The sequence below is a fragment of the Tachysurus fulvidraco genome, chromosome 26, assembly GCF_022655615.1.
Source record: "Tachysurus fulvidraco isolate hzauxx_2018 chromosome 26, HZAU_PFXX_2.0, whole genome shotgun sequence".
NCBI lineage: Eukaryota > Metazoa > Chordata > Actinopteri > Siluriformes > Bagridae > Tachysurus > Tachysurus fulvidraco.
The window spans coordinates 13127244-13138111 of NC_062543.1; positions in this window are offsets into that span (position 1 = coordinate 13127244).

A 10868-nucleotide genomic window follows, 5' to 3' on the forward strand; every position below is an offset into this window, starting at 1 on the left:
AATCACAAACAAGACAAATAGCATAAAATCACAGTGGACTACGGTATGTGGTATGAAATGTGCAACCATATCAGCTCAAACTGTCATTATATGTATAGCGTCCTGTCATTAAGCCATATGAAAGAGTGGCGCATGGTAGCAATAAAAAAAATGTGTCAGTAGGCGTTTGTGTGTATGTGTGCAGATATAAACACTCACATATACACAGATGCTAAAATAAACAGCTCGGCAGGAGGTCACGGTTCGCCCGTGTGGGCAACGCCAGCTTTTCCTGGCTAGGCTACAAAAGACTGGACGCGCCACAGCTTTATAAGGCCTCACACGAGCACAAACACACCCAAGGCATGGGTAAATGTGCATCGCCGGCTTTGAGGGCAAAGCCAGCTCAATTTGAGTTTCTGCAACGTCAAAGGGCATCTGAAGATGACAGGAGTGAGGCGTGACAGATTATTATGCATAGAAGACAAAAGAATAAAGTGTGGTACAGTATAAAGTGTGGCTTTATCTGTCAGACAGTATGGTAGATACTCAAGAACCTTATACAGCTATTTGTTTATGTTTTTATTAGATGACGTCATTCTAAAGTCCCAATGAACTCTCAAGTTTTGCTCTCAAGTTTTGAAGACATTCTAGAGTGACATCGCCACACCCCCCCCATAAATAAATAAATAAATAAATAAATAAATAAATAAATAAAATAAATAAAAACACTATAATGAGGGTGTTGTTGTGTTTGGTAAGGATCACTGACCACCATTTAATCCATTTATTAATTTGTGTTTGTGTTTGCATTTTTTTCATTGGTTGTTGCGTTAACTCTTACCCAGATAGTGCTATTTTCTGATTGGCTGTTGTGTTGCCTCTTTTTTTGATTGGCTGATAAGCGTCAGGCTCGACTAAGAACTCCAGAGGAGACGCACTTGATTCCTGCCCGGTTCCATGGAGACAGGATGCGGACTTATACATTTTGGGCGCTGCGGCGTATTAAATATATGATAACAAGTCAAAAAGTTTTACTGCGTGAGAAATACGATGTGTGGCGGGAGAGCGGGACAAAAAACCCAAATGAGTGACTGTCACGCTCAATGCGTGACACTTGACAGCTCTGACTTGAGGTAAGTCGATAATTGCATCAGTAATGCATCCATATTATATAAGGTTATTACACAAGGGGGCTAAACTCTGGAACCCACTCACATGCTCACAAACACACACTTCAACACCCTCCCAACTGTCTTGACCCTTTTACCTTTCACCTTCACTTGAACTGCTGCTGCTGGTTTGTGTGTGTGTGTGTGTGTGTATGTGTGTGTGTGTGTGTGTGTGTGTGTGTGTGTGTGTGTGTGTGTGTGTGTGGGTGTGTGTGAAAGTATGCATGTGCTCATGTGTTTGAGTGCCAGTATTAAACATTTTCAGCATATAAGCTGCTGGTGTGTTTGTTGGCATGCTGATTTCAAATCCTGGGGTCTATTCAGTGACTGCAAAAACATGTACACACACACACACACACACACACACACACACACAGACACAGGTCTGGAAACTGGAAAACTCTTCTGTGGAGCTCCATAAAGAAGAGTCGAGGTCTGATCAAAGCGTGGCTTCAGTCTTTGCCCCAACCCCTCCACCCCTTCCTCCTCATATGCAGACAGGCGTGATAACAGAACCCTACAGGCAAGCCTGAAGGGCACACACACACACACACACACACACACACACACACACACACACACACACACACACACACACACACACACACACACACACACAATGGAGACCAGAATAAAAGACTCACTTATATACTTAAGGTAACTATGGCTAGTCTAACCAAACAGCATTGGAGTAAAAAAAATAATCCTCATTATCGTTATATAAAAAGTAGTAACATACCCTGGAACACACTTAATAATGGACAAAATAGGGTTAGCTGAATTGTGTAAAAATCCATTAGCTCACATAAACCATGACATGTGAAAGATAAAGAAAGAGAAGATTTAAAAGTGTGAATAGTTGACATACTTTTTGTCAAATAGGCCAAATTAATCCCCTGGCCTTGATGGTGAAATATCCAGAACGAGGAAACAGTTAAAAACGAGTCGAGGAGAAATCGACTCTTCGCGATAATACCACAACTCATTTCTGATTATTAGACGATCGATTATTAGAATCTATGAAATTCTTTAGACTGGTGTGTTAAGATAAAGAAGATGTCTTCTAATCAACAAAACAGAAATGTACATAAATGTACAAATTCTCCAGTTTGATAAGTTCTTATATTCGTAACGTCTACTTTCTCGTGGCTACAAAGAAATGACTAACAACAATTGTCATGATACAACTACAATTATTTCGTTCATTTGAAAGCGTCAGGCGATTCAGGTGCTCTGGTTACTTCTGTACGCTTTTCTGGCCGCAAGCTTCAGAACGTTAGCGTTTGTGCTGATTTCCAACCATGTTAACGTCTGAAACCGTAACACGACGAGTGCGATGGCGCTAGATACGTTCACTGTATTTTTAAAACATGTTAGCAGAATCTAGGTGTTATACGTAGCTATAGCTTTTTGTTGCCAGGCTACAAGAAATGGTCGGCAATGCTGATGTTGACCAGATCGAGAAACGTTAGAAATAAATAAACAGGACAAAATATATTTTTTGGAAGGCAGAATTGGCCAAAAGCCAGGAGAAGGTGATTACATAAACTAAATCTGATTGCGTGCTGGCTCATGGACCTGCGCTGGCTAGCATGACCGGCTCCTGTCTCACCCTGCCTTGTGTTCTTCATCAAGTCAATCATGCACATCTGATTAGTGTCGGACTCCTCCTGTATGCTGGGTCAGCTTACTCTACTGGTTTAACACCACTCTGAAGTCTCTAAACACAAGACTTGCCGCGGCTAGACAATTAGCACCGGACTCTGGAGCGCTGATTGGAGAGGAGGTGGGTTATATGAGGTCAGTAATTATAATCAGTCTTATAGAGCAAATCAGCGAGGAAGCAACCGTATGCCTAGGTCATACCCTGCGGCTTGGAAAATCAAACACAGGCAAGTCTGACAATGTCACACAGACCGCATTGTCTGCTTCAAGTTAGCGCTTTTTCATTGCGTTTAGTGTGATACTTACTGCACTGATTAATTGACAGTCATAACGAGTGTACCAGGAGACAAGCTCACTTGACGAGAACTCTACACTCTACAACACAACCAGTCCTACAAGTGACGTGACATACGGCTAAGTACGGTGACCCATACTCAGAATTCGTTCTCTGTGTTTAACCCACCCAAAGTGCACACACACAGCAGTGAACACACACACACACACACACACACATCGTGAACACACACAGTGAACACACAGTGGGCAGCCATTTATGCTCTGGTGCCCGGGGAGCAGTTGGGAGGGTTCGGTGCCTTGCTCAAGGGCACCTCGGTTGTGGTATCGCCGGCCCGAGACTCGAACCCACATCCTTTGGAGACAAACTCTCCAACCATTAGGCCACGACTTCCCCCAAACTTCAACATGATGTTGTTCATTTAGTGAAGCAAAATTGCTAAATCCTTGTTCATGTACCGGCTTCTAGATCTAATACACAGTGTTACAGTTACCATTTAAACCTGTTACTGGGTAAATTAATCAAACCAGGTGCAATAAGCACTAAAACAGTGCAGATGTTCCTGGTTAACACGAATGCTACAAACGATTCGCCGCTGTGGATTATATGAGACAGAAAATGAAAGAGTCGCTTCGAAGAATGAAATCGCCAAGAGAAACTCGCATTAGTTGAGTCTTTGGGTTTGAACCTCTGCATTATGACCTCCTCTCTGACTGTTTTCTCTGGTCAATCAGTCCCAATGGCCTTCCTGCTGCTCAAATTGGAGCTGATGGGGTCTCTTCATTCAATAAGAAAAGCGCTTTGAAACATTTAGCATGTGACCATTACGGTCTACAAAGCAGGAGCCTAACAAGCCAGTTAGATGGTGTAATAGGTCTTGTAGATGTGTGTTACAGATGTGTGTGTGTGTGTGTTGGGAGAGGATAGATAGAAGTAAAGTCAGTATAATAGAGAAAGTGCTGCTTTTGACAAGTTATTAAGGTAACATCTAACTAAAAATGCAGTGTTTAAGGCTACATGAGAGCTAGGGGGAGTTCTTTATATGCTACCAACATATTAAAGTAAGACGATGAATTGAAGGGTTAGCTTGTGTGTGCATGTAAGTGCTGCTTTAGAGTCTAGAGTGTGAACATCGAAGACACACACACACACACACACACACACACACACACATACGCACACACACTTTAGAGAGTATGCATCGTGGCAGATTACTTACACCTTCTGCACAAGAGCTCCAGAGAGACCGAGAAATGACTTCTCACCTCACACTGTGTGTGTGTGTGTGAGTGTGTGTGTGCGTGTGTGTGTGTGTGCGTGTGTGTGTGTGTGTGTGTGTGTGTGTGTGTGCATGTGCGTTTTAGAAAAAAGTGTGCAGAAAGCTCTTTCATGCGAATGCTGATAGTTGACTGGCACAAATTAATTATTTTATTGTAAAAGAAAACAGAAATAGCTTCAGTTCCACAGGACATTTTACAGGCTTCTTTTCTAGCCGAGTCGGGTCTGACACCGTGTTTATGTTGCACTTCTCCTCCACAATTAAAGGTAGGGTCTCCGATTTTTGAGAAATGCTTTGAATAATAAACAAAAATCAAAACAAAAATCAAAACAAACGTGTAGCCAATGAGCAGAAAGGGGCGGGTCTTGTTGATATGCGGCGGAGAGAGTGTTCAGTGCGCATGTGTGACGTTAGCAGAAAGCGGGTTTAACATCGACATGGAGGATAAAAACAAAGAAAGAAAGAGAAGAAAGACTTACGATAAGGACAAGAAGTAGGACGTGTTAATATAGGATCAGCTTTCTAGCGCTGGAGAGAACTGAAGGAGCAGGAAGTCGGCCACATATTCACAGGTTGGAGTTTCCCGAGTCAATAACTCCTGAGCTAAACGCTGTTACTATACAAATAACACCTCTTTTCTATCGTAGTAATGTAGAGAGGCAGCTACAACCGCGTTTTGTGTAGTAACAGCGTTTAGCTCAGGAGTTATTGACTCGGGAAATTCAACTTTACTTAAGACGCCGAGACACTTTTTTCCTTCTGGATAGGTGAGTAACGTTGGTTTTGTTTTGTTACACAGAACTAATATATGCCTTTGTCCTTTACATGATTATGCTTGTGTGTCATTTTTGCTTGTTTGTTTATCTGCAATCGTATTGTTCTTCCCTTCAGCTATGATAAAGACACATTTCTTTCCAATAGTTACCTGGGTTACGTATGTACGTGTGGGCGGAGCTATCGATACAGGGGTGGGACCCGTTTGGGTTAGGGGCGTGTTTGTTTTGGTGATTTCAAATGTAGACATTTGGCCTTAACTCTCAAGTCTAAAACAATCTGGGTCAGAACAGAACAGACACACAATTAATATTTATTATACAGAATGCTTAAGAGTTAGAGCGTGAACATGTTTTCACTCTGATGACATGTGTAGTGTTTGTGTTGTGTTGAGTCAGAGGAGAAACACAGGACAACTTCCATCAGCAGCATACAAATTTCATACTCGGGTCTTGAAGAGTCACGCGGAAAACCCATTAAAAGTCCTGTTAAAACACTTCTGATGTTGTGAAATGAGAGAGAGAAAATGCAAGCGAGGAAGTGAGAGAGAGAGAGAGAGAGAGAGAGAGAGAGAGAGAGAGAGAGAGAGAGAGAGAGAGAGAGAAAGTAAAAGAGAGCTTTTCTGCCTGCCAGCACTTTTGCTGCATCTCTCGCCAGCCGAGGTGTCAGATCGACACGCACTTAAATTGCACCATCAAACTTTAATGGAGGCATCAGAGGCCAGCGAGTTTGGCCGCGATGTTCCCATCAAATACTTACAAGGAGCATTTGTAGGGTGTGAGATGCAGGATCCAGTGCTTCATCTCCAGTTTGGTGTAATTCTCAAGCCATATTAGGTGAAATCCATCTTATCACATTGCTCAGTTTCTTGCATGCACACGTGTATTACGTGTGCATGCATATTGTACAGATACTAGATACGTGTATTACGTGTGCATGCATATTGTACAGATACTAGACAAGAACATTTCATTTGAATTATAATAATAATAATAATAATACAAACTGTTACACAAAGTTATTTAAATAAAAGCCAGACCGAATTCAATCTAAATGCTTTGCATGGTGACAGAACAACACTGGTACTGTATGTGTGCGGACTCACGAGTCATGTATATACGTATGTGTATGTCTTACACCGTGACTTTGAGTGTGTGTGTGTGTGTGTGTGTGTGTGTGTGTGTGTGTGTTTCTCACGTTCTCTCATGTCCCTACTGGCTCACTGTGTCAGGTTTTGGCTGGATTGGCTGCGCTGCTTCCGCCTGATTGGCTAATCTAGAATGACAAGGCATCTCTAGTGAAATGGCTGGGCAGACAGCACACTGAAATATTTAACACAGCACTCGTTGGTCATGGATCAACCGTGAAGAAAAGAGAGAGAGAAACACACAGAGAAGGTGAAAACACACCTCGTAAAACCAACAGATACACAAGGACATGGCCAAATAACATACACAGTTAAGGAATAACATATAATATGACCCACGTCATAGGAAAACAGTTAACTATGGGGTCAGTAGTGTACAGCAGGGTAACTGTTACTACGCCTGGCGAATTAGTTTGAGAATTTGGTTTGTGACATTGAAGCTTTTAAAGTGTTTTTCTAAACTAAATTTAACTCACCTGATTGACCTGAGCCAAGACATTTTCACCTTGCTTTTATCATGCAAGACATCGATCATAAATGAATGTAATTAGTCATATATAACAATTATTAGCCATTTTAGCTTTAGCTTAGCTTAAATGTTTGTGCTTTTTATTAGATTTGGACAAATGCAAGTTGCAATTGTAGTCATTATCAATTTTTGATAATTATCAAACTTTTACCACAGATTAGCACTCAGAATAAACCTTCATTCATTCATTCATTCATTCATTCATTCATTCATTCATTCATTCATTCATTTTCTACCGCTTAGATACACCCTGGACTGAGTGCCAACCCATCACAAGGCACACACTCTCATTCACTCACTCACTCACACACTACGGACAATTTTCCAGAGATGCCAATCAACCTACCATGCATGTCTTTGGACCGGGGGAGGAAACCGGAGTACCCGGAGGAAACCCCCGAGGCACGGGGAGAACATACAAACTCCACACACACAAGGCGGAGGCATTAATTGAACCCCCAACCATGGAGGTGTGAGGCGGACATGCTAACCACTAAGCCACCGTGCCCCCCGGAATAAACCTTATGTACACCAAATTATCAATAAATCCTGTACTGACAGAGCGATTAGGCTTAAGCTTCATCTGACAAAGCCAGCTTAAATTCCAAAATAAGATATAAAACATAACTAATATTTCCCACGGCTCAAGAGCAAAGCACTCACTGGTAGAAGAGAGAAGTTAAAGGGAGGAAGATCCTCTTTAAGTGCTTTTCTGGCAGCATTCTTAGTTCTCCACCATGCACTTAGCTGCCATCGTTCTCACCCAGCATCACAGCTTACACTGTGTACAGGCTCCTTCAGGTCCCAGATCAGCTCGGAACAAATTATTTTTGTTTGGTGCATTTTTGTTTTGTATCGATATCCAATCCTAATTCAGTCGCTTGTCATTAGTTCACTGTGTTTATTCACCACATTCAAGATCTGGTTTGAATTGGTTTGAGCTGACACGGCCTAGACAATTGTCCATTTCCTCCAATAACATGCCTGAAATTTCCAACTGTGGAGCCACTTTCCTCCAACATGAGGTCACAACCTTTGGGCAGTAGGGGATGACGCTAACACCCTGGGGGCTTTTTGGTTAGGTAGTGTCAGATTTCCTCATTTGTCCCGTTTCCTGCTATAATTAGGCAAATTCCATTTGGCAACAGTTAGAAATAAGGCACAAAGGATGCTCCAAACGGACTATTATAAGGACGGCACTGTCTGATGTCAGCGATTCTCCTCTTCAGGGGGTTCATATAGGCCTCGTACTGTAAGAGAGACTGTAAGCTTTATCATGAGTGTCCAGGCCTTCACAATGAGGCATTATATAAAACCCCCTTGATATGTATTAGGCTTGGTTTTACATCGTATGCTGTGTTCAATATTTAGCTCCGGATGTCACATTGATTTTATATTTATACGCCTGTAACGCCTACATGTTAAATTACATGATGTTTCTTTCACTTCTTAGAAATAATCAGTAAAATAATTCTCAACCATAAAACTGAGCTTATGCAAAGTTTGTTAGGACATTTGGGACATTTGTTGTGGGAGGAAATCGCACTTACAGTAGCTTGAAACGTTTTGGACGTCCTTTGGCCAAGTGACTTATTAACCAGTGGGTTTGACCGTGTACATTTGAGATTTGAGCAGAACATTGAGAATATTAAGGTTAAATACATGACACAAAGGCCTAACTGGGACAAATGTGAGTAAACAAAAAAAAAAAAAAGATTTGGAACATATTTGATTTCTCCCTGTAGTGAAGCAAGAGACCCTGACATTCTGTGTTATATCTACAGGGATGAGGCCAGAGCACCGTATGAAGTAATCTGAATGAGAAATGAACACCATTGTGCATCTAGAGATTTGCTTTCTCTAAGCTCCCTGCTGCAGAAGGAACGGCTGTGGAAAATAAGGAGAAAGCCAAACCAGTGGCCTAGCAATCCTCAATATATCACCATTAATACACAAACGCAGGCTTTGTGAGGCTTGGCTGTTCCGGTGTAGTGTGACACAATACTTGGCAAGCCTACAAACAAAGTCCGGGTCTGGACCGAGCTCAGGATTACAACCTTGATTTCCTCATCATACATCATAATCTGAAACTTTGCATATCAAATCCCCAAAATCTAACTTGGGAGTAATATGATCATAGTATTAAAGACTGTGGTGGCTCCACAGTAAGCTGCCTAGTGCCTTTGCTATGTAGAGTCTATGAACCATGTTTTGTTCATTGGTTGTGGAAAAAGAAATATGATTTCAGTTTTCAGTTCTTAAGGACTAACAATTCATACAGTGCCTTGAGAACAGGGTTAGCGATGCTGTATGAGGAAACTAGTTCAGTAGCAAAACCCAGGTTAATAAAAATGCAGTTTTTCTTTCATTTAAACCTATTTTTATTCCTTTTCCCATAGTTAAGTTATTCACTCACTCACTCACTCTCACTTACTTTCTACCGCTTATCCGAACTTCTCGGGTCACGGGGAAGCCTGTGCCTATCTCAGGCGTCATCGGGCATCAAGGCAGGATACACCCTGGACGGAGTGCCAACCGATCGCAGGACACACACACACACACACACACACACACACACACACACACACACACACACACACACACACACACACACACACACACACTCTCATTCACTCACACACACACAGACAATTTTCCAGAGACGCCAATCAACCTACCATGCATGTTTGGACCGGGGGAGGAAACCGGAGTACCTGGAGGAAACCCCCAAGGCACGGGGAGAACATGCAAACTCTGCACACACAAGGCGGTGGCGGGAATCAAACCACGACCTCCTGGATGTGTGAGGTGAACGTGCTAACCACTAGGCCACCGTCCCGTCCCGTCCCGTTCCCCCCAAAAAAAATTCTTATTGATAACGATTCAGACTTGATTCCTGTCTTTAGGTCATCCAATCTATATAACAAAAAGATGTTCAGCTTAATTCAATATTGACAGAAATCGGAGGCCTTGCATCTTATTAGCCATTAGCCTGAACGCTAATTACTAACTGTGTCCATCTGGTGAGGGTGAGCCCACATCCAGCTGGCCCTCAGGATACAGATAGGATCCTGTTATACAGAGGTGTGTTTGTGTGTGTGTGTGTGTGTGTGTGTGTGTGTGTGTAGGCGTATATCCTCCAGCAGCCGCTGACTCCTACCTTAAAAAACACACATATGGACACACAAGCACCAGTCCACGTCTGGTTTCCATTTGGGTGTCAGGAGGGTGTGCTGCGCTGCACAAATACAACGGCTCAAGGCGTCAAAGCTGTGACATGGCGCGCACACACCTTCCCAATTTAGTCCAAATGAAGCCTGACCATTAGCATTCCAGAGCCAAACCTCAATGCACCATGCTGGCGCTCGGAACACCATCGATCTTTATAATAGCAGGAGCTCAGCCTGCTTTTATTCCTACATACTGAATCTGACATGTCCACTGACCGACTGAGCGTGACCGGTGGGATAAATATTACAACCTAAGCTCATCCTTGTTGAGGAAAAAAAAAAAGTTTAATACCCATTTTCTAACTAATTTAGCTATTATAGCAAAACGGCTTTTAAACGATCCAAGTACAGGGAGTCAACAAGACCTCATAAACATTTCTCACGCATTCTGTAAAGCTTTGTTTTGCACTGTGCACTTTCGACCTCACATTTCGGCATAAACACTGTACGTGAAATTAGAACTAAATTTGAGTCCCCTGGATGGTTTTCTGCTTATAATTAGAATACAATTACAAGTGTGTGTGTATGTGTGTGTGTGTGTGTGTGTGTGTGTGTGTGTGTGTGTGTGTGTGTGTGTGTGTGTGTGTGTGTGTGTGTGTGTGTGTGCGCGATAGACCTGATGCAGTATTTAGTGCTTTATATTATTCATTGAGCTCCTCTACTCAACTGATGATGCAAGGTGGAGTGAGGAGGAAGTCAATAAAAAACTTTTTATTATAGTTAACACTGTGTTGGACATTTGAATGCCCCCACTGTATTAAAACATATTTATACAAATAGTTTTAATACTACTAAACA